General features: G+C 44.1%; 1 long non-coding RNA gene across 1 annotated transcript in view; it reads right to left on the bottom strand.

Annotated features, from left to right (window-relative positions):
- Nucleotides 1-17,469: 17,469 nt before the first annotated feature.
- Nucleotides 17,470-25,132, bottom strand: part of LOC132593821 (uncharacterized) — a 41,641-nt gene continuing 33,978 nt past the window's right edge. Inside the window, exon 4 of the long non-coding RNA XR_009559712.1 lies at nucleotides 17,470-17,591. This is a non-coding gene — a long non-coding RNA (uncharacterized lncRNA). The remainder of the gene's footprint in view (nucleotides 17,592-25,132) is intronic.

Here is a 25,132-nt window from a genome sequence, read left to right as displayed (position 1 = left end):
AACTGTTAAGAAATGAGTAAGCATTTTCTTTTTCTCCGCAAGATTTTCATTAGTTCCCCCATGCCCTCCACGCACACACGCACACACACACGCACACACATTCAGTCTCACACACGTGCACACACTCACGCACACACACACACACATTCAGTCTCTCGCACATACACACGCACACACACATACATGCACACATACACGCATGCACATGCACACGCACACATACAGGCACACACACGCTCACACACACACATACACGCACATGCAGGAGACGTGCTTTCCTCTGCTGCATGGAAGCAGCTACAATCCACACGCACCTCTTCTGTCTCCGTGTTCAGGCCCTCCCGGGCCACCCCTTCTGGCTACTTTTTGTCTCTTCCACTCCCTCTAACAGCTGGTAGGCCCCGAGATCTCTGCCATTTCAGTGGCTCAAGCTGTCTACTAGGTAGTGTTCAGACTGGAGGGAAGGCCTCACCAGGAATTTATTTCCCCTTTGGGGTCTAAATATTGTGAGCTGGACCCAGGACTGACGTATTTTCTAAGTCAGGCCAATGGCACTGGAGCGTTGACCCAGGGCTTTCTGTAGCTCCAGAGAAGCTGTTAAGAAAAAAAAAAAAATGTTGCCTGTTGAATTGGTCTTGATCTGAAACAAGGTTTGGATTCTACTGTGACACCTGCGAGGAACACGCTGACACAAAAGTGAACCTGAAACACACTGAGGTAGTAAACCTACCGTGACTGTTTTCACAGCCACCGTGGCTCTGTGTGCCCGTGTTTCCGTTTGGGCAGTGGCCTTGGCTTTACAGGGTAACGCAAGTGCGTGGCCAAGTTCACCACTCAGCTCCCTCACTCTTCCTGACCTCAAATCGGTCACTCACTGTTCACACCTGTTAAGTCACTCAGCCGAAGGGGCTCCACAGGGTGTATTTCCTGGATCGGGGAGGACCAGCTTACGAGGCGACCTCTCCCAGGGCATCCACACCCCCACGAGGAGCTCAGAATTCCCCAACGAGCCCACATGGCTTCAAACCGCCGCCTGTGGGTTCACTTTTATTTCTCAGTAAACGTGGAAAAACTGAAGTACACACGGCACCTTAGGACATTTGAAGTCGGGAAGCTGACTTGTTTATAGATGTTTGAAGTTTTATGGACTTTCCCGGTATCATCGAAGGCACCGAATTGAGTTTCACCAGAAACATCAATTATCAGTACCAGGAAAGTTCACCATCTGTAGCCTGATACTTTAACTGCTTCGTAAATATTACAGTCTTTTTTTGTCCGTCGAAAGTTGGTAGCTGATAACACTTTCAATGAGCTCTGAAGTTTCTTTATAAAAGAACACAATCTCAGACCTGCATATTGAGTTCCACCCCACTGAAGTAAAGAGATAACACTATTTTGAGTGAAAATAGCTTTTTTTTCCCCCCACGAAGTAGCTACAATGTTATAAACTTTGGAATGCTTCCTCCTAAGCCCTGGCTCTGTCCCAGGCCCATTTTACAGGTGGGGCAGGTAAGACAGCCACAGTGCTGATGCCAAGGTACTAAGGTACGTGAGCGAACCCGTCTGTGGATGGGGCATGAAAGGCACCCCTCCAACAAACCGAGAAGAAAAAAGTGTCCCCTGGATACTCTAGTGTAAGCTATTCCTCCCCAGTGAGACGGCCTCTTGCCGTGGCCCAAAGCTGACGAGTGCACCCAGTAAAACCTGTTGACCCCAAAGTCAGGCGCTTTGACAAGGGCGTCACCTGAACAGCCAAAGGCAGTGACGACAGTCACAGGGAAACAGCTCTGGCCAGGAGACGTGGGTGTTATAACGCGGCTCAGAGTGTGGATCAATCAGGTCTGCGTCTAAGCCAGTCTGCAGCCCACTCCTGTATCACCCAGAGGACACTGCCTTACCTCTAGGCCTGCACCCGCTCACACATGAAATCGACACGGTACCTCTCACAATTAATGAGTCCCTAAATGAGAAGGCCGCGGCGCCGTGGCTGCACACCTGTGTCACTCCTCTGTGGTCTCCCAAGCTGTCCTGGTTCAGGTGGCATGAAGCAGAGATTCTGCCTTTAACTATAGCCCTAACAAATGTATGACCTTAAAAATCATCCCGTTAACACTTCAATTTCTTTACCTTTACCTCCTGGGAATATCGAAATAATCCTTAGTGAAAACATTAGCAAAAAAAAAAAAAAAAAAAAAAATCCTATGTCACTGCGTTATGCTTGAAAATAATTCTGTATCTCTGAAGTTTTAATGTGAGTAAAAAGCATTAGAAAATGGGTTGACTTTTCAACCAGGGTGAAAAGGTAATAGGAATTTTTCAGCAAGGAACAGCCAGGCTGAGGGAGGCCAGGGGGGTGGTTTCTTAAGACAAAAACAACCCTGCTCAGGCAACTCACTGCTGCACCGCAGAAAAGCTCCCACCAAAACAGCGGAGAGGTACTGGTGATGGTCTGGGTGTGTTTTGTGCCGACCCTGTAAGGGTTTTTTATAGGATTCCTTCATGGCTGCTGGAAACGGTCCCCGGTAACAACAGCGAGATCTGAAAGGGCCACACGTGCTGTAAGGGATGCTCCAGGCGCATGGCCGGGAGGCCCGGCTGGCGTAGCATTTCACACCAGGCATCTTCATTTCGGAGTAGGAGTGGTCAGAGGTCTCCAAAATTGCTGACTCACAATCAAGGAGAATGAAAGAGACTTAAATCGTCCCTTCTTTCTTATTATGATTTCATAGGAACTTAAAAAGAAAGATTCCTTTTGTTTGCTATTCCTACCCTGATCGTTCCACAGACTTGAGATGGGGCTGCTTATCCGAGGCTTCTCCCATCAGAGACCAATTAACAAAGCACCTTCTCCTGTCTCTCTCCTCCCCCCACCCCAACTCTGGAGATCGGAGAGGACAGGCTGGAGTCCGGATAAGAGAGGCTGGCCTCCGAGCCAAGACAGGGTCCCCGAGGCGACTGGGGAGCCTTGCGCGGGGTCAGCGCGTTTACAGAATGACACCCACGTTGAGTCCGCATCTCTGGTGGCCCAGATAAAGTCCCAGGACCACCTTCTGGGCCCTCTCCAGCTCTGAGGAGTCCAAAAGTTGGAAATCTGTAACTGCCTCACTGATAAAATCCACCAGCTTATTAATTTAAACTGTCACTAGAAATAAATGATGCTCCTTTCTAGAGGTCACTGTCAGCATTTAGGTTATATTGTTGAGATATTCCAGCATCATACTGACAGGCTTTGGAAGACGCTCTGTCTGGAACTTAATTAATTTTTTTGCTTTCAACAAACCTTTTTGAATACTCTCATGTGTTAAGCAGAGCACTAACATGGAAGCAACCTAAGTGTCCATCGACAGATGAACAGATAAAGATGTGGCACATATATACAATGGAATATTACTCAGCCATAAAAAGAAACGAAATTGAGTTATTTGTAGTGAGGTGGATGGACCTAGAATCTGTCATACAGAGTGAAGTAAGTCAGAAAGAGAAAAACAAATACCGTATGCTAACACATATATATGGAACTTAAGGGAAAAAAAAGTCATCAAGAACCTAGGGGTAAGACAGGAATAAAGACACAGACCTACTAGAGAATGGACTTGAGGACACAGGGAGGAGGAAGGGTAAGCTGGGACAAAGTGAGAGAGAGGCATGGACATATATACACTACCAAACGTAAGATAGATAGCTAGTGGGAAGCAGCTGCGTAGCACAGGGAGATCAGCTCGGTGCTTTGTGACCACCTAGAGGGGTGGGATGGGGGGGTGGGAGGGAGATGCAAGAGGGAGGAGATACGGGGATATATGTATACATAGAGCTGATTCACTTTGCTATACAGCAGAAACTAACACACCTTTGTAAAGCAATTATACTCCAATAAAGATGTTAAAAAAAAAAAACCATTAGAGATGGAGAGAAAAAATGAGGATAACCATGATTAAATAGTGACACTTTGGGGGCTATGACAGAGAAAGAATCTTTTAAAAACCTTTCTCAGAGTCCCACAGTATTGGTTATAGAACCTAAAATACACAAAACAACATGTCATGAAGCAAAGGGGTGTGTGAATCCCAAAGTAGGAAGCACTTGGCTCCCTTGGGGTTCAGGCAGGACTGGACATCAGAAGTGACCTGTGACTGTGTTCATTTTCAGACAGAAAAAGAATTATTGTGATATTGTGATTTATAAGAAAGACAAACGTTTGGCCACAGTCACGCCTCGGGCACTGGAATGCCTTCTCGCCGATGTCTACAGGGCTAACCCGTTCCCATCCCAAATGAGTCCCACTCCGCTGTACTCACAGCCCGCCTCCAGCCCCTTCACCTGTTCTGTGTTTTCCTTTTTTTCTATACCACTTTTGCCAACTACAAACTACACAGTGTATTTTTCTATTTTGTTTCTTGTCAATCTTCCATCATTAAAATACGAACATAAGCACCTTTACTAGTTTGTCAGTGCATCCCTCATGATTGAAACAAGGGCTTGGCACACACAGATTACTCGATTAGCATTTGCTAAATGAATAAACGAAGTATTAGTGCCCCATGCGTACACGAATCCATTAAAGGCTGGTCTGTTGAGTCCAAATGTTGAGCTCAAGTCCTCCTCTGTCAAGATATTTGTCAATGTGTTTAAAGAGCTCTGTGTCTCAGTTTCCTTTTCTGTAAAAGAGGGATGATTATTGTATCTGCCTTATAGAGTTACTGTGAGGATTAAAAGAGTTAATAAATTTAAAGCAATTAAAATTCTGACCAGAACACAGTAAATAGTCAGTAACTACTAGCCATTTCCTCCCCTTATTCCTCTGAAAAGCTGTTTACAGGGCTATGTCTACCCTCAAGTCCACCTCCTCCGTGTTCTCAGTGGGTGAACTTGCCCCGAACAACAGAAACAAATACAGAGTAACAGGCAAGAACTATCTACCCCCTCCATTAAAATGAATCTATGAAGGGGGGAAGGGGGTGGGATGACTTGGGAGGTTGGGATTGACACATACACACTATTCATACTATACAATAGATGACTAATGAGAACCTACTGCATAGCACAGGGAGCTCTACTCAGTGCTCTGTGGTGACCTAAATGGGAAGGACATCCAAAAAAGAAGGGACATATGAATACATATAACTGATTCACTTTGAAACTAACACAACATTGTAAAGGAGCAACTATACTCCAATAAAAAAGTCAAAATTTAATAAAAATTTAAAAATAAAATTTTAAAAATTAATAAAATGAACCTGTGCATTTGCACTGGCCTTTGCTCCTTCTCTTTTGTCTCGGCCCCTCCTTGCAGGGCCCCTGCCATCACTGGTCCTCTGCTATTGCCCCTGTCCCCTCCTCAAGGGCAATGCTCCATTACCTACTCCTCCTTTATCTTCTACTTTTCCACGTCCACTGAGTTTCCTTCTAGAACACACACACACACACACACACACACACACACACTCACACATTGGCTCCAAAAGCAAATTTAAAAGCTACTTTCTTCAAATTCAAATCGTTTCTAAATTCCTTTCTCTCCTCCTCTCCCTTTTTCACGGTAAGGCTTCTTGACGCGATAGACTATATCCAAGATCCACCCCATCCCATGTTATTTACAACTACACCTGTGTTCCTTCCTCAACTCCAAGGCCATAGCTCTCTTCAGGGGCCCTAATGGGCTCTGTGTTTCCCAGCCCAGTGGTCAGTTTCCTCTTCTCTGACTTATGTTTCTGTCTGTGACAACATCAACCACTCCCTCAACCACCTTCTGTGACACCAAATTTTCCTGATTCTCTTCTGAGCCCCATGACTCATCCAGCTAGACCACGTCACCAATCTGTCACCTTCCTTCCTTAAATATCCATTATTCTCCAGGTCTTTGCCTTTGGTTCTTCTCACCTGACACCTGACTCTTCCTCTGAACCGACTGCACCACTCAGCATCTCCTGGATTTTGACTCCTTATGTCTGGAAGAAAAGCCCAACTTCCATTAAATTAATCGAATAGAAAATTCATTAGGTTTCAAACTGGACCCATCACTAAAATGTTTTCCTCTTTCAATCTTCTTTATTTTATTGCAAGATGCTACCCTCCATCCACTCGCCCACAGCAGAAACTTGGCAGGCCTCCCGGACCCTCCTTCTCATTTAACCTCATGTCAAGTTACCAAGTCCTACAGATTCTCCGTCCTTAAGATCCACTCACATCCAAGCCATCCTCTCCGTCCCCAAAGCCGTTACCTTAATCCAGCCCTCATCAGCGCTTGCCCAGCTTTCCTGCGACGGCCCCTAACTGGTCTTGCTGCCTGCAGCCTGGCACGAGTCCAAGCCCGGCCTCACGGTTGCCAGTGCGTTCTTTCTAAATGCGGATCTGATCATGTCATTTTCCTGCTTCAATTCCTTCAGCGCTCCCACAGCTTCCAGGACGAAGCGGAGCTTCTTTAGGTTAACACACGAGATGATGCCTGCACGCATTCGACCCCGCCTCCTCTCGTTACCCCCCGTGCACCCTTGCCGGCAGCGCTACGCCCCTGTCTGTCTTCCGTGACCGATATTCACTGATCTCAACCCTTCATTCAGGTGCCTCTCACACGCTCCCACATTAAATCCTTCCCGCGGCACTTCAAGACTATCAGGTTATGCCCCACCTTTTGTCGTGAATACATTGACGTTTTGAGAGGTTGTGTAGTTTGCCTGAGTTCAAACAGCTCAAAAGCGACAGCACCCCGCCTTTCCTCCTCCAAAGGCCCTGCTTCCGCAAGGGATGCCACGGCTGCTTGTGTGTTAACGGCTGGCTTCCCTTTCCCCTCCAGCACAGGGTCAGGCACATAGCAGCTTACTGATAAGAGATTAAAGAGTAGCTTTGGTTTGGGGAAATTCTGGCTCTGAGGTAGGGGGACATGTTGCATATAAGGCCTCAGAGCTCCAGCAGACACTCTAAGTCGAGGGGGAATGAGACTCTTGACTGGGAGCTGAGGCCGCGGCAGGGCCGGCGTCACGGCAGCGCCGGATGGAGGGAGAGGCCATGGGGGCAGGGCGGGGCCTTGGGGGAGAACTACGCGGGGTGGACTCGGCAGAGGTGGGACAGGGACGGAGAGTTAGAGGCCGAGCCCAGAAGCACGTCTGTGTGAACAGTGGGCACTGTCGGGGGCTCAGCCCCGCTCTGTCCTGGGCCAGGGTTACGTCCTGAGGCTGAGCAGCTGAGTCAGCACACCCAGCGTCCTCTGCAAGGGGAACCCTCCCCTCACTCGTCCCTGGGAGGGGCTGCCACCTACACCCCACGGCAGAGGGAGGACAGAACTATGATCTCACCTTCCTAATTACTGTACAGCCCATCAAGGGAGACAGGGAGGGCATAATGTTATTTACGTAAACACTGAGAACATGAAATACAAAAGATGGAGGTCACAGGAAGGATCAGGATTCCAGTTTCTTGCCCATTTTCTTTGCTTTAATTTCATTTTTATTTTATACTGGGCTGCAGTTGATTTACAGTGTGTTAGTTTCAGGTGTACAGCAAAGTGATTCAATTATACATACACATTCTTCTTCAGATTATTTTCCGTTACAGGTTACTACAGAACACTGAGTAGAGTTCCCGGTGCTATACAGTAGGTCCTTGTTGGTGATCTACTTTTTTTTTTTTTTTTTTTTTGCGGTACGCAGGCTTCTCACTGTTGTGTCCTCTCCCGTTGCGGAGCACAGGCTCCGGACATGCAGGTTCAGCGGCCATGGCTCACGGGCCCAGCCGCTCCGCGGCACGTGGGATCTTCCCAAACCGGGGCACGAACCCGTGTCCCCAGCATCGGCAGGCGGACTCTAAACCACTGCGCCACCAGGGAAGCCCTATCTATTTTATATATAGTAGTGTGTATATGTTAATCCCAAACTCCTAATTTATCCCTCCCCCACTTCCCCCTTTGGTAACCATAAATTTGTTTGCTACGTCTGTGAGTCTGTTTCTGTTTTGTAAATAAGTTCATTTGTATCACTGTTTCAGATTCCAGATACAAGCAATATCATAAGGCATTTGTCTTTCTCTGTCTGACTTACTTCACCTAGCATGATAATCTCTAGGTCTGTCCATGTTCCTGCAAATGGCATTATTTCCTTCCTTTTTATGGCTGAGTAGTATTCCATTGTATATATACCACATCTTTATCCATTCATCTGTCGATGGACATTTAAGATGCTTCCATGTCTTGGCTATTGTAAATAGTCCTGCTTTGAACATTGCACACTTTCTTTTTGAACTCTCTTTCTTGGAAGGCAAGGGGCATACTGGGCTTAAAATCCTAAACATTTGCTTTAACAGGTTTGCTTCGGGCGAGACAACTGCACAGAACTTCTGGAACATGCCGGAAAACACACAGGCCTCCCCGGCCTTCACCTCAGTGGTCTTCTCTCCTCTTTCTCACTCTCAAACTTGTGAGTTGTTTTCGCCGAGTGTTCAGGCCCCACGTGTGCTCTCTGTCAGAAAGCTGCACTTTTGTGGGAAATTCTCCCCCTTCTTTGACACCAAACATTACTCCCTCTGAAGGGATGGGGAGGGGTCATGGGGGTAAGTGGGTGTGAGTCACCCTCCAGGGGAATATCTTACGAGGTTTGGGAGCCCAACCTGCCCAAGAGGAGAGAGACTTTCCTCTTAGAGGTGACAGTTTTCTCACACACTGTTCTTGTTTGAATCAGGTAATGGAAAGCCATGAGCAAGGCAATCATTCCAGCCTTTAACAAAAGTAAAAAGTGCATGAGTTTTAGAAAATGAGAAGAAGAGCTAAAAGCCTTTCCAGCACCTCCTGGCTCTCTGCCAGTGTCCTTGAAGGCCCAGAAGGGTCCCTGTGGATGGACCCTGCCCAGCAGTGGACTCAGCCAGCCACAGGATCGTGGGGTTTCTGGCTACATTCAGTGCCAGGATTCCATGCAGCTGCAGTTTGTCCTGAGTCACCTCCCTCTGTCTTTGCCAGAATGAGCAACACAGCAGAACCTCAGACATCCCAGGATTTGCAGAGGATGCAGCCCTGTTCCAACTTTGAATTCAGGTGACTTTTGCTTTTTCTGCACAGAGAGCGAGAGAGAGAGAGAGAGAGAGAGTGCGCCAGTCATGTGGACTGTTTCCTTTCTCAGCCTGCACCTTGCTTATTGGTTGGATGTGAGTGATTTGTTTCTCTTTTCCTTTTCAAATCTAGGACTCATCAATGTGACAGGCTGACAGCCCTGGAGACAACGATTCTGTGTTCACTTGGGCTGTGGGCTCCTGCAGGAATACACACACACACACGCGCACGTGCACACGCGCACACGCACACACAGGCAGCCATTCACAAAGAGTCACCTCGGGATTAGGGGGTCCTCTCAGCACCCCCAGCTGGGGTCACATCAGAGACGGAAGTGCCAGCAGAGACACTGGTTCCAGGAGGACAGCTGCTCCTCCAGAAGCCAGATTTCTTTCTTATTCTTTCACGGATAATTATTTTGACAATCTTCTCACTGGTCAGTTTTCGTTTATTCCTCTTCTCTGACTTGACTGCACTCTTCCCCAAGCTGTAGGATCCAAGAGGCTGTTTGCCAAGCTCCTAACCCGCCATAGGCCATCGGTGCCGCGTGGCGCTCACACCCGTCACGGTTCTCGAGTCCCCGCCACCGACCCGCTCCCAGCACCGCTGCTTTGGGAAGCTCCCCCTCCCATATGCTGCTTTACAAGAAGACAAGAATGTATTGCTCCCTATAAGACTCAGACACACACACACACACACATCTGCAGGCTCTACTGACCTGAGTATGTTGCTAATGGGACTAAGGTCACGCGTTTAATCCGCGTGTCCCCAAACAAGGCCCTGAGGCCCACGGGCCCAGGCTGTTTGTACCTTTAAGCCCCCGAAGATCCTCAGTGTAGGTTCTTACTCATCACAGTGTCCCTCTCAATTTCTCAGGAAATGCTTGCTGACTTGATTATGACCAGAGTGGAGCAAGGAGGACTCACCACAGACACAACCTCAGGCCTGGAAAAAAGCATCTCCAGCCCCACCCCCAAGTGAGACCAGGCCTGGCGTGTCCCCAGACCACACCCCCAGTAGTGGCTCCAGGCCCATCCCGTCTCTCATTTTCACTACGAAAGCCACGTTTTGGGCTGACAGTCCTAGGACAATGGCAATAGCTACAAAAGGGGTCGTAACTGTTATTACCACCTCTTCCCTGGATAAAGTAACTTACTGCTCTGTCAGCGGGCAGCCCTGAGAATGTTCTGCATGAGCCTGGGCCATGCGTTCCATCTGTGTGGCTGCCCGCCACGGGGCCTACACTTTCCTCAGGACAAACGGTATGGATTGGACGGGAGGAAGAATTTGGTTTTGTGGAGTCCCACGGCTCAGAAAACCAGGATCTCTCTTTTCAGTCTGGCCCCCAAACTCCCAAGAAGCTCAGGGAAACCACCTGAAATTCTTGCCTTTTCTCACTATGAGCACTTCTTTCCCTTCCAGGCTCACCCTGCCCCCAAATCGGGCAATTCTGACCATGCTTTTTGTTGCTGTTGGGTGGAGAGTCGAGGTGACTTGTGGGCCCAGCTGCCCCAAGAACTCCAAAGGCACCTCCCAGGGAATGAAATCCTGCAAGTAACAATATGGTAAGGATACAAGACTCTTAAAAACCTTCAAAAGCTTTCCAATTCCTAAATGTCCACAGCCCTCTCAGAGATGCACTCTGGTACCACACACAATGCCCGAGTTCTTGACATTTTAAAAGTAAACTTGCTATCGGTATACATGAGAATCTCAAAATGCACGAGGATAACCTTCATCTAGCAGATATTTCTAATAAGAAACTTTGTGCTTGGAGGTGTGCTAAGATGCTGCCGATACGGCCTCGAGTCTGTGGCCTGCTTCGGCCCTCACAAGGTTCACGTCCGATAGGAAAGACAAACGTGAACAAAGGACTCCAGCTGGAGCGAGGAATCGTGAAAGGGTAGAGCACGGTGCTATGCGGGCTCTTCAAAGGGTGGCAGGGATACCTGCTGACCAGAAACGGTTTCCCCAGAAGGAGAGACATTGGCATTGAGATTACAGAGTTGATACAGGGAAGCAGAACGGAGAAATTCCAGGCGGAAGGACCAGCCTGGACCATCACATGTGTGCTGTTCTTGGCCAAAAAGAGAAACCTAAACCCACCAGGAAGGCCTGTGGCTGTAGACTGGGGAGGAGAGCTCACTGGATATGGTCTCAAGGGGCCTCTATGCCCTGTTTACATTTGGATATTGGGACAGCTGTGGATTTGCTATGGACACTGATTGTGGGCAACAAAACCAGCTCTTTGTGTAAAGTGGAATTTGCGTATCCAAGAATCATAGAATGTTGAGTTGAAAGGTACCTTAAGAGGGACTTCCCCAGTGGTCCAGTGGTAAAGAATCCACCTTACAACGCAGGGGACACGGATTTGATCCCTGGTCAGGGAACTAAGATCCCACATGCCGTGGGGCAACTAAGCCCGTGCGCCACAACTACTGAGCTCACGCGCCTTAACTAGAGAAGAGAAAACCTGCACGCCACAACTAGAGAGAAGCTCGCGCACCACAACAATAGCCTGTGCGCAGCAACGAGAGATCCCGCGTGCCTCAACTAAGATCCAACGCAGCCAAAAATAAATTAAATAAATAAATAATAAATAACTCTTTAAAAATAAAAGAAAGGTACCTTAAGAAATATCTAATCCAAGTGTCCATGGATTAATTGGTGCAGAGAAATTCCTTCCTTGAAACCACCCTGCAGTGTTTTAGAACGCATCACTTGTTTATGTGTAACTCAAATTGTTAGACATTTCTTTCAACCCAAATCTGCTTCCTTGAAACTTCCACCATATTTATGCCCTCTGGAGTTTCACAGAATCAGTCTAATCCTTTTCCCACCTGACCTCTTCTCAAATGTTTAAAGACAACTATCTTGCCCCCATTGTGTCTTCTCTTCCCCAGGCTAAAAATGCCTAATTCTCCCGACTCTCTTCATATGACATGATGCTAGACCCTCATCTTCTGGCTTCTGCTTCTCAGGACAGGCCCTAGTTTGTCAAGAGAAAATAAATCTTATGTGCTTTTGAAAATACATCTAAATACATAAACTGGGTTATTAACCTACTTTGCTTATATACAGTGTCTTTGCCTTGGAATACTAAATCTGGCATGCCTGGCTTTCAGGAACCACAAATGGTCTTTGTAATTGCAAGGAATCCTGCAGGGCTTGGTAAGGTACTCTGCAAAAGAAGCATTTGCTAACTGTGATTAGTTAACTGAATGGTCTTTATTTATGCCCGAGTAAATAATATGATTTAGCAGAGTTCACAAAATCTGAAAGTTTGTGCAAGGACACACACATTAAAAAAAAAAAAACTAGTGTGAATATACCATGACCTCTGAGGCCAGCGGAAGTCGTCCGCTGAGTCCTCCACAGCTGGCCTGCCGTAGGGCAAACAGCGACCTCAGACAAAGCATAACATCGCACAAAGGGTCAGTGTGGTCCATTCCCCTCCAGCACAGCATTTATTCTCACTACTAAATCCTGCCAGTCCCTCCAGCCAGCATCACCCCCAAGTGCCAAGGTTTTTGGTCATTTGTGTAATTCTGTGATCAGAGGGCTTTTCCATGAGGCTGGTGGAGCTGGGGAGAGAAGCTTTTGAGATCGTTTTGTTTCGTCGATCTATTATCCATCTCACTTTAAAATTTGCCAGAAAATCATGATAAAAAAATAATGTGCTATTATGTTTTCACGATCTCATGGAAAAGCCATGTCACGTAAGTGTAATAACCGTGATACCCCATCATGAGATGCCCACATGGCAAGGGAACGCAGTCTCGAAAATAAACGCCAAATACCTTCCTCTCCCTGTGACAAATAACACTGACAACAAGGCAAATACCCAGGCTACTCGCTCCAAGCAAACAAGACAGGAGCCAAGTAGAATCGCTCAGTCATCAAGACTGAGAGCTGCTCATGAAGACTGGCTCGGAGAGCCTCACTTCCCTGTACCCCATTCACTCCAAAGCTCACAGGGCATCTGCGCTGCCCGTCCCAGCCAGCTTTCCACCTTGTGCGACCCTCTGTGAAGTCACCCAGCCCGGCCCTGGCGGCTCTCAGAGCACAGGGCATGGGATGGCGTCAGTGCCCCAAACACCTGCTCTTCCTCAGCCCCTGACCCTGACTCTGGGCAGGACCTCCTTTGTGAAACTACTTCATAAGCACTGGTGTCATCTGGCTCATGAAAGCCGCCAGACTCTCTGATGAAGTACAAAGCCTTGCTCTTCTTGGAGCACAATTCTGGAAGCTTCTTTTCAGTCACATTCAACATGTATCAGAATCTTTTGCTGATTTCTAAAACCAATACATATATAAATGTAGCACAAACGCTTTGAGGAAGGGGTCTGTGGGCCCATAGACGGGCTACACTCTGACCTGTGAGAGGAGAAAGGAGGGAAAAGAGAAAGAAAGAAAGAGAGAGAGAAAGAGAGAAGGAAGGAAGGAAGGAAGGATGGAAGAATGGAAGGAAAGAAGGAAGGAAGGAAGGAAGGAAGGAAGTTGAGAAAACCCAGCCTCGGGAGCGAGGGGGACAGCAGGAGAGCAAGAGGCTGCTTTGCCGTCCATCACCCATCCTGAGCCCTGCTGCGCAGTTGACTCTCTACTGAAACTTACTTTTCACTTTACAAAAGTTCTAAGAAGAGACCTCGAGCTCATTTTTTTATTGAAGTATAGTTGATTTACAATGTTTTGTTAGTTTCAGGTGTACAGTAAAATGATTCAGTTCATATATATGTGTGTGTGTGTATATATATACATATATATATATATACTTTTTCAGATTATTTTCCCTTATAGGTTATTACAAAATATTGAGTATAGTTCCCTGTGCTATACAGTAGGTCCTTGTTGATTATTTTATATAGAGTAGTATATATATGTTAATCTCAAACTCCTAATTTATCCCTCCCCCTTTTCCCCTTTGGTAACTGTAAGTTTATTTTCTATGTCTGTGGATCTATTTCTGTTTTGTATATAAGTTCGTTTGTATCATACAGGTTTTTTTTTAGATTCCACATATAAGTGATATCATATGACATTTGTCTTTGTCTCACTTACTTCACTTAGCATGATCATCTCTAGGTTCATCCATGTTGCAGCAAATGGCATAATTTTGTTTTTTTATTTTAGGGGGAGGGGGGATCTCCAATTCTCCTCAAGCAAAAGTGCTCCGTACGGAGCCCAGGAAGCTCTGAAGCAGACGCATCACAAACTCCCTCCGTGATCTCTTGGCACCTCATGGTGCAAGTGAATTGAAAATACACCCCTAGCCACACTGGAGAAAGAGGAAAAGTCACACCACGGTGTGTTCAGAAGTAAATTATCCGAAGATAAGGCAGAGCCGTGCCCTGGTTTCCACTGGATGAGATCATGTGGTCTCACCTGTTTTCCCTCCCCGTGAGTTTTCCCTAAAGCAGTATTAGTTTCCCACTGGAATGTTTCCTGTGTTCATTGGATTCCACGGCACAGCAACTGCGAAGCCCCTGCCCGCCCGGTCGCAGCTGCGCACATTCCTGGGCAGAGTCTGGCTGCGGCTTGAGGCTGCGGGGCCTCCGTCTTGGATGCCACACGCGGGAAAGGGGGAAAGAAGAGACTTGCTGAGAAACGGCAAATCAAAGAGCAAAACAGGCCTCAAAAGGGTGGTGACCCAAGCCAAATGCCGACAGCTCCTAGAAGAGCTCTAGGAAACACATTCATCTCTCAGGGGAGAAAGCAAAGGTGGAGGTTCTCAGAGAATGAACTGTCACAGCTCCACACATCTATTCATGCTGAGTCTCTCTTGCCAGGTGTGTTTAAAGTGAAAATGAAATATAGTTGCAGTAGCTAGAAAATTAGTATCTACGCTGAGAACCATAGTCTCCCAGTTAAATAATTCACCCTCTCCGTTAACACCAGCAGGATGGATTTGGCCTGTAGCTGCTGCTCCTGTCACGTGATGGTCTCACCCAGTCAAGCTCACTGCCTAGCAAGACCTTTAAAGAGATGTCCAGAGCCATGGGATAATTATGATTTTCTTTAAGGTAACATTTCTTTTCTATTCTCTGAAAAGAAAATTTTAAAGATACACATACACATATATATGTATGCATCTATATAATTCTCTTCGTAAAATTTTGTAAACTTTCCAAATGGCACAGAGCAGACTCGAAAACTATACACACCTGAAGTGAATTTTCATATTATGCTATTTTTTAATTATCTGTGGTTAATGTAATTTTTATCAAGTCGCATAAAATATTTCAAACACAGAATTAATCCAGACACACGTGTGAGACGCACAACAGGCTCAGAAACTTTTCTCCTTAACTGAAGCATTTGCTTCTTAAAAGAGTTAATGAATACAGGAGCTAAATTTTATACAACATGGCTTTTACCATGAATTCAGATTTATAAGCATTTAATGCAAAACACCTAGGATTTTGATATATTAACATGTACGATATACTTATAATTAATTCAGAATTAATTCTTACTTAACAAAACATGAAATTGGATTCTTATTCAATTACCACTTTTAGGTATCATATAAGATGAGAGTTTGATTCAAGATTATCTCTAAGTTCTCCCTCTTTTGTGAGACTTTTAAAATTAGTTTTCTATTAGACCTACATCAGGAATTGATCTCTCTAAACCCTGTTAATAATCAGAAAATAAAAATAGCAAAAATAACTCTCTTGTGGAGAGTTATTATTACATACTAAAAATATATATTTTGTTAAGATATCTTTCACTAAAAACTTAGGGAGTCCTCCGGAAACAGGAATTGTCCATTTCGAGCATTGCTTTTCATAGCTGGGGGGCCAGCACAGAGACTGGTCATTCTATCAATGCCCACTGACTGAAGTGGCTTCTCCACCTACATTGGTCCATGGAAATTTAAAGAGACAGGTACAGTTGTTTCTTTTCTTATTGGACTCACATATTTAAGGAAATCTCTGGGAAGTCATTGACTGGCTGCAGAGAAAACAAAACAGATACTCCAGTGACCACATGTGACAAAGAATATAGTCTTTTCAAAAATGGTTTGGAAAAGTCGCTAAACAAAGCAACAGCACAGCTTTCCTCAAGTAACAACAGGAACCCCTGGAGAGGAAGTAGAATCTGATTGTTAGTCACCACATCACAGCATTCAAAACATCCAGTACTCAACAAAAATTACAACGCATACAGAGAAGCAGGAAAGTGTGACCCATTCACAGGGAAAATAAAAGGGAAATTAACAAAAACATCCCAAACATTGGACTTACTAGAAAAAGTCTCTAAACTGTCTTCAATATGCTCAAAGCAACCACAAAGAACAGAAAGAAATCAGGCGGACAATGAGAGAGTGAGTCAGTAAAAAAATATAACATAAGTTTTGAAAAGAGTTAGAAATTATAAAAAAGAAAGAAAGAAAACTTCTGGAGCTGAAAATAAAACAGACGAAATTTAAAATTTTACTAGAGGTATTCAACAGCAGATTCAAACAGGCAGAAGAGATAATCAGTGAACTTAAAGACAGTTCAATTGAAATCACCCAGTCTGAGAAGCAGTAAGAAAAAGGAAACAAATGAACAAAGCCTTAGGGTCCTATGCCTCACTATCGAAAATACCAAGGTATGAACTATGGGAGGCCCAGAAGGAGAAGAGAGACAGAAAGGGGAAGAAAAAATATTTGAAGAAACAGTGGCCCAAACGTCCCAAATTTATCCCAGGAATGCAAGGGTGTTTCAACATAAGAAAATCCATGTCATATACCTCATTAATAGAATAATCATCTCAGTAGATACAGAAAAAGCATTTGACATTATTCATTACCCTCTCACGACAAAAACACTCAGCAAACTAGGAACAGACAAGAACTGTTCAAGTTGATTAAGAACATTTAGGAAAAAACATCAGCTGAGATCATATTCAGTGGCGGAAGGCTAAAATCAGTCCCTAAATTAGGAACAAGACACGCTTGCCTACTTTCACCATGGCTATTTGTAATCGTACTGAAAGCCCTAGCCAGAGAATTTAAGCAAGGAAAAAAAAGACATCAAATTGGAAAGGATGTTTAAAACTAACTCTATTTACGATGACAAAATTTTGCATCTAGAAAATTACTGAGAATCCACAAAAAAAATGACCAAAGATAATAAATGAATTCAGCAAAGTCGCAGGATACAAGATAAACACACACAAAAATTTGTTTCTGTACACCAGGAATAAACAATCTGAAAATGAAATTAATAAAATAGTTCCATTTAAAATAGCATCCAAAGAATAAAATGCTGAGGAATAAATTTATCCAAGGAGATGAAAGACTTGTCAAAACAACATTGAATCTTCAGTTGCCATTGGTCTCCACATGGCCTTCCTCAATTCAGCGTACATGAATCTTGGTTCCTTCACGTGTATAAGGAAAAGCATACCCGCCATGCTCTTCAGGGTTTTTAAGGAGATCGTATGGGACAGAGAATGTCAAGATGCTTACGTGGGTGAACTGCTTTATTACTATGTGTGTCTCTGTGTTTCTTTAAAAGTTTTTTGTGTTGTTCTTCGTTTTCTTTTTCTTTCAGATGGCGACTTCAGACGTCTATGAAAGAGGCGGAAAGGCACAGAAAAAAGTTGAATCAAGACTTTTTAGCTCTTTCCCTAAATGCTACCTTGCATTTATACAAAGTTATTCTTATTTTTGTCCATTTTCAAGCTCAAGTTTCATTTTAGGTGAATTAGCATCACATATAGAATAAGTATCAAATATTGAAAAAGCATTATATATAGTAACAGAAACCATTGCTTCTTTGACCTGTGACATAATATTGGTTTCTCTAGTTCCAGGTTATGTTGTTACTATTGTTCAAAATCAGAGAAATTCCATGTATTTAATCCCTTAGCATATCACTAAACACTTGACAGTTCTCTGCTTTCTAGATCTGTCTTGACTGTTATTAGTCTTCTCTGCCAACTTAGCAATATTTTCAAATGTAAACACATATTGAAAGCAAATTATTAAACTGTGGATTGTGGTGACATTAATAACCTTGGGTTATAGATTGCCCAGGCTATAGTCCTTGAACGTGTAGCTCACCAATAACTATTATACTGAATGTCACCACTATAAACAAATTGACTCCCTCATCTTTCAAGTTTAAAGATACTTTAAAGTTTAGTTTTAGTCAATGAATCATCATATGATAAGCTAGAAAAGTCTTTAAGAGACCTGCTCATCAGTAGCAAAATTCTTGTCTCTCCTATTTTAAATAACCTCCTTGGTCAGCATCTCCTGCCTGGTAGGAATTACACTCCATTTTATTTCTCTCTTTATAATTTGTTTTTTCAAGCTGAGTCCATGTAATGAATGGTCTGTCAAAGTGTGTTCATTTTTTTAGTTTTATATTTTCTTTTTCATGAATCAGAACACTTGCAAAGTTCTATTTTGCTGATCTTTAAGAAAAACAGGTTTTTGGTTTAAATTATCCTTTCTGAATTTCTTTGTTGTGCATTTTTTATTTCATTAAATTCAGCTTTGATTGTTAGTCATTCTCCCTTCCTGGTTTCTTGGGTTTATTTTGTTTTTCCTTTTCTAATACCTTCAGGTGATTTTTTGATATTATCTTTCCTTAGTTCCTTTATCTTGAGTATTTCTTCCTTAATAACAAAGTGATTTGAGCTATAAGCTGTTCTGAGTTCAGCTGTGCCCACCACATTTGGTATGAGGTTTCCTCCTGGTTGCTTTCTAGGTAGTTTGTGATCTCGCTTTTTATTCTGTCTTTGATCCAAAGATTTTATGGGAGTTTTTCTTAGTTTTCAAGCAGTAAGATGTTTTTAACGACCTCTTAACAGACTCTGTGGCCTGAAAATCTCTACTAAGTTTTTCTCCATGGTTAACGAATGAACACCTTTTGTGTGAAAGTCATACGAAAAACGTATGGCCTCTACTTGGGAGATGCGAGCTTACATTTACAGCCATAATTCTGTTTGTTGATCGTGTTATGCAATTTCTCCAGGCTTCACTTTTTGTTTGTCTACTAGATCTGTCCATTCTTGAAAAAGATATATTCGAGTTTCCTGTTATAAACATGCTCTCATCATATATAGCATTTGCATAGTTTTGGTCTTGCATAATTAGCTGCTGTTTTTTTTTTAACATCTTTATTGGAGTATAGTTGCTTTACAATGGTGTGTTAGTTTCTGCTGTATAACAAAGTGAATCAGCTATACATATACATACAACCCCATATCCCCTCGCTTTTGCGTCTGCCTCCCACCGTCCCTATCCCACCCCTCTAAGTGGTCACAAAGCACCGAGCTGATCTCCCTGTGCCATGCGGCTGCTTCCCACTAGCTATCTATTTTACATTTGGTAGTGTATGTATGTCCATGCCACTCTCTCACTCTGACCCAGCTTACCCTTCCCCCTCCCCGTGTCCTCAAGTCCATTCTCTATGTCTGAGTCTTTATTTCTATCCTGCCCCTAGGTTCTTCAGAACCATTTTTTTTTTTAGATTCCACATATATGTGTTAGCATACAGTGTTTGTTCTTCTCTTTCTGACTTACTTCACTCTGTATGACAGACTCTAGGTCCATCCACCTCACTACAAATAACTCAATTTGATTACTTTTTACGGCTGAGTAATATTCCATTGTATATATGTGACACATCTTCTTTATCCATTCATCTGATGATGGACACCCAGGTTGTTTCCATCTCCTGGCTATTGTAAATAGAGCTGCAGTGAACATCTTGGTACATGCCTCGTTTTGAATTATGGTTTTCTCAGGGTATATGCCCAGTGGTGGGATAGCTGGGTCGTATGGTAATTCTATTTTTAGTTTTCTAAGGAACCTCCATACTGTTCTCCATAGTGGCTGCATCAGTTTACATTCCCACCAGCAGTTAGCTGCTGTTTTTGATGCTCTGAGGTCTGAGACTGGTTTCTTTTCATGATTACTCTGTCTCCCTATTTGGTCTCATGAATGCTTAACATTAAATGCAAATTATTATTTTACTGTATTATGACATTAATTATATTATACATTAACATATTGCCTTTCCTGTTTTATACTTTTCAGGGGTTTTTTGGTCAGTGTTTTACGAGTTTCATTTTCTTTAATATTTGCCTCGTGCCTTGTTTTTTGGTTATTCTCTTCTGACCCTTATGTTCAAGTGTTCTGTGTTCGTTTGTTTTAAGTGTGACTATTACAAATTGTACATAAATGGGTTTGTGTTACAGTACAAAATCTAGCCCATTTGCTGTCATAATGGCTAATATCCTTGATTATATACTCCATCTTCCTTCAGAATTACTAAATAGTTCAAACTGTCATTTCTTCCTTTTTAAAAAAATCTACGTGGTTTTGTTAGTCTGTCTCTAATTACTCTTTTTCCTCTAATTAATATGTAAATTCTACCACCCTTTTCTAGTCCATTAACAGTTATCTCTCATAATTTCCACTATTTTCTGAAAACAAGTTACCAAATATTTCCTCACCGAGATGGAGTGTTACTCTTAAAGCTGCGTTTCCACCACATGCATCTTTCCCCATTTTTCCATCTCTCTATAATCGTGCTCTGCTTTGAGATATTTCATCCACGTGACCTTCTGGTTCTTAAAGTTGTGTCTCAACAGTGACCACCTCATCTTTAATCTGCCAATCAACTCTTTAGTTAGGAAATCGTGTTTTCAGGTTTAGACAGTGAAGTACTCTTTTTAATTGAATAGTTCAACTTAAATATCTCTTCCGCCAGGTGTTAGCTTTTCCTCTAGGCTTGGGACTAGCCGGTCTTCCTCCCTCTGTATATCGAGTGGACTTCAACTTGGGCAGGACTGTGTCTGGCCGAGTCCAGAAGCCAAGGCCGTGTCCTTGCAGGGGTGGATGCAGGGTGGTCCCTCCCTCTAGGTCACATGCACACGCAGAGAATCCGCCCGTCTTGCTGCCGCCACCTGCCTGTCCAGCTCTTCCTCGGTCTCGTGGAGGCCCAGGGCCTCTACACGGCCTCAGGGGGCTGTGGTGACACAAAGGTCCCAATATCTCTCTGAGCCACGATCTGCTGCTTCTAGCCCTCAGCCTGGGCTCCTTGTCAGTTTTCCAGACACTTTCCCAGGTCAGGGGTGAAACACCAGCGATGATCATTCTCTCCACGGAGACCCCCAGAAACCAAGGCCTCCACTGCTCACAGGCTCCAGAGCCATTAGCAGAGGTTCTGAATGGGGCGGGGGGGGGGGCAGGGGAAGGGTCTTTGCCCCAAACTGCCGTCATTTTCTCGCTCTTCTCATTGCCTACATGCTAACCAGAATTCTGAGCATTCATTTAAAAAATCTGGTGCTTTTAAACTGCTTCCGGATTCTAATCACCTCCCTGCAACCCAGCACTTTGCACAGTGGAATCCTCTGGAACTTTCTTAAACATTGCTTCCTGAGGCTCACGCCGGGCCAGTAGATCACAGCCTCCGGGAGCTGTGGGACCACCTGCTCATTGCTGCTCCACACGGGGTGCTCTCAGCTCCTGAATTCAATGGTAAAGCTTCCCGGGTTCTAGAACGCGGTTGTCTAGCACTGTAGAGGGTCTGTTAGACTCAGAGAGCCTCGTACAAAGACACGAACAAAACATCACCTTTGGTAGGTGGTGGGGTAGAAATAGGGGTAAATACTTAGGAAGCTCCTGGGTAACATGAGAGATAGAGAGAGAAGTGAAGGATGGCAACACAGTACAGAAGGCGACACAGGAAAGGGCTTCCCTGGTGGCACAGTGGTTAAGAATCTGCCTGCCAATGCAGGGGACATGGGTTCGAGCCCTGGTCCGGGAAGATCCCACATGCCACGGAGCAACTAAGCCCGTGCGCCACAACTACTGAGCCCGCGCTCTAGAACCCGCGAGCCACAACTACTGAGCCCGTACACCACAACTACCGAAGCCCACGCGCCTAGAGCCCGCGAGCCACAACTACTGAGCCCATGCACCACAACTACTGAAGCCCGTGTGCCTAGAGCCCGTGCTCCGCAACAAGAGAAGCCACGACAATGAGAAGCTTGCGCACCGCAACAAAGAGTAGCCCCCGCTTGCCGCAACTAGAGAAAGCCTGCGCACAGCAACAAAGACCTAACTCAGCCAAAAATAAATAAATAAATTAATTTAAAAAAAAAGAAAAAGAAAGTGACCCAGAAGAGGTGGCTGCAGGTGAGGAGTGACTTGCGTGGTGGGTATGGCTCTACCTGGTGCAGGGACATCAGGGCAAGGAGGTGGAGGTAGCACTTCTCAATGGGCAGGACTTCTGTCTCTGCATCAATACGAAGTGTCACTGTGAGTGTCTTCATGTTGAAAGGGGGCTTTTTGTGCCCAGAGACTCTGATCTACAGTCACCAGATTTTTTTTAAGCTAATATTCAAATTATTAAAATTAGCCTGCAAAACGAAAATTAGCCTGCAAAAACCCAATTTTCCATAAGCTTTCAACTTACACATCTTATAAAGTATAACCAGTACTTTAGAGCTTAGTCAGATTCTCTTACACATTTCAATATCTCAAGTCTAAAATCAGTAGCTTAATCACACTGTTGACATCTTTAACATAATATAATAGGCCAGATTCTCTTAATATCAGATTCTCTTAAGTATGGCATATATTTTGAACACCAAAAACATGTAGGTTATCTCAATGATAACAAACTGTCCCTACGTTCAAGATAAAAATATGAATTTCCGACGGCAGATTTACTAATTCAATTTTTTTAATTAAAAATTTCTAGGAATCAGAAATCTGCTCTCCTATCAGGGAGAGTTCTTCTATGAAGCACACGTGGACATCTTCCACAGAAGAGGTCGGAGGCACGCACGGAACCAGGAGCCACATGTTTTCCCCAAATGATTTTACCAGGACTGAAGTCCCACAGGCCGAGCCCTCTTTATAATGCAGATTATCTCTAGACCCTTATAAACAAACCCTTTGATTTCATTCTCCAACCCCATCTTGTCACAGCTAACTTCCGCCAACTAATCTCTTGTACTGCCAGAAGGAAGCTGTATTCTTTTTACATGTTTACCATCTGGCAAGGCCACACCTGACTGATGTCACGATACTAAGTCATGTTAGTGACAAAAATGACAAACACGGCTTCTATTTCAGGGAGCTCAGCCCCCAGAGCGTGTGGCCCCCAGAACCCTAGCATCCTTGGGACAAAGGATGCTTAGAAGCAGGTGACGTAGAATGACAAGTCACGTGACAGGGTGATGGGTCTTATTCTTCCGTTCAAAGTGGTAAAGTTAGTGCCACCCAATAAACCAAATTACATGAGAAAATATTTTATTGTAATAAAGAAAATTTGGAGCTCATATAAGATAATATTTCCAAATTCCAAGGGAGGTCTGAGATAGGAAAGTTAAAAAAAAAAAAAGCCCTATAAAATTAGCTTTCCCACCTGCACATGACATCAAATGAATACAATACCCTCATTGAAACAATATAAATTTTAGCAGGTTTTTACAACATTGATGAGATATTAGCATTGCCCATGTAAGGTCTCTTTTTCTAGGAGATCTAAATGAATTGAACATTCATGTCGCAAAAAGCAATTGACGCAGCTGCAGGGGCTGCAGATTTTTGTTTTTTAGAGCAATCGAATTTCTCTTTTTTAAAAAAAATTTCATGGAAAACAGTAGCTAGAAACGTTTTCAGATCCTGGATTAATTATTAGATGATACTGTACAAAGTTTCAAATTATTATTCTCATGCCACAAACAAACAAGTACTAGAGAAATGATGATGATGACGTGTGTGTATTTACAAAATATTTAAATAATGACCCAAGGACTGAGCATTAGAGTAACTAGATATCACCAGGAGTCAAATTTCTCCTCCTCCAACCTCACAGACAGGTAGGGTGTTAACCAGGCCTGGAGGTGAAACTGGATTTTAGCAACTATGTGAGAATTTACTTTATGCTACATTGAAACCCCAGCACAGGACACTGGAGTTTTCTTCTGTGGTTATGGGTTTGTGGAGTACTTTTTTCTTTTTGCTCTGTTTTATTTCTCCGATAGTCACTAAAGACTCCAGCTGACCCATCGTTTCATTTGGGATAAGTCACGGGTCTAAAAATGATGAGGGTCTGTAATATTCAAAGCATCTGAACAGGAGTGTCCTGAACGTGGTAAATAACAGTTACTATGATAATGATCGCGTGAAAAACAGTCCCATTTGCCAGACAGGGAATTCTCTGTGTGCCGACCACCACCTTGGGGGCGGGGGAGGCTCTTGCTTGGAAACGAGAAATAAGTATCAAGTGGGAAGAGGCAGAAAATAAACAGAACCTCCAATGATCTGAGCACAGTGATGAGAATGTACCTGTCCGATCCTGAACGAGTGATTTCAGTCTCACCCTGTTTCCTGCTATCACACGCGAGATAACAGTGATACCAGCAGAGCCCAGGCTCTCCAGCTGTGTGCACGGTGCACCTGCTATCCGTAGCCTCCCCTGACTTCCTCACCTCACATAACCTGAAGCCGCTGAACGTCTTTTCTTATCTATTGGAAAAGACACCACATTTGCTTAAAAAGAAAGAAGAGTGAAATCACTCTTCGGGGCCACTCTACGTTGAGAAAAGGGAAACGTTATATCGGCATCTACCTGGCTGCATGAAATTCTATCATAATGTATATATTCTAATTCTTTACTTTTTCTGAGTAGTTAATTATGAATGTGGTAAAATTACCGCGGCTGATTCTAGGTTGATCGCCACAGAACAGAGACTGGAAAGTCATAATCTTCTAGGAGCGTGTACTGAGGGACTCTTACCTCCCTCACATTATAATAAATCTGAGATGTTGTCTCCGTGTAGTGTCCCAGTAACCCAGCGTGAGGCCAGACGGATGAAGACACATGAGCACTAACAGAGGCAGCCCACGTGCACACGCCCATCTCCGTTTCTGGCCAACTCCTCATTTTATGCATATACACACAGAAACACACGTCAGTAGGAGAAAAACATTTGCCACATGAGAAATAAGAACGACGAGCCCAAATCTGCTTAGTATTAGGGAATGTTTCCAGGACATAAAGCGAGCCCTGCATGCTGCTCCACGGGACAAAAATGTTTGGCAGGAGGGAGGATGGTCACGGCACCAGAGACAGTCTC

The sequence above is a fragment of the Globicephala melas genome, chromosome 18 (genome assembly GCF_963455315.2).
Source record: "Globicephala melas chromosome 18, mGloMel1.2, whole genome shotgun sequence".
Classification (NCBI taxonomy): Eukaryota; Metazoa; Chordata; class Mammalia; order Artiodactyla; family Delphinidae; genus Globicephala; species Globicephala melas.
Note: the sequence above shows the minus strand (reverse complement) of the source record. Positions and strands in the feature narration are given on the sequence as shown.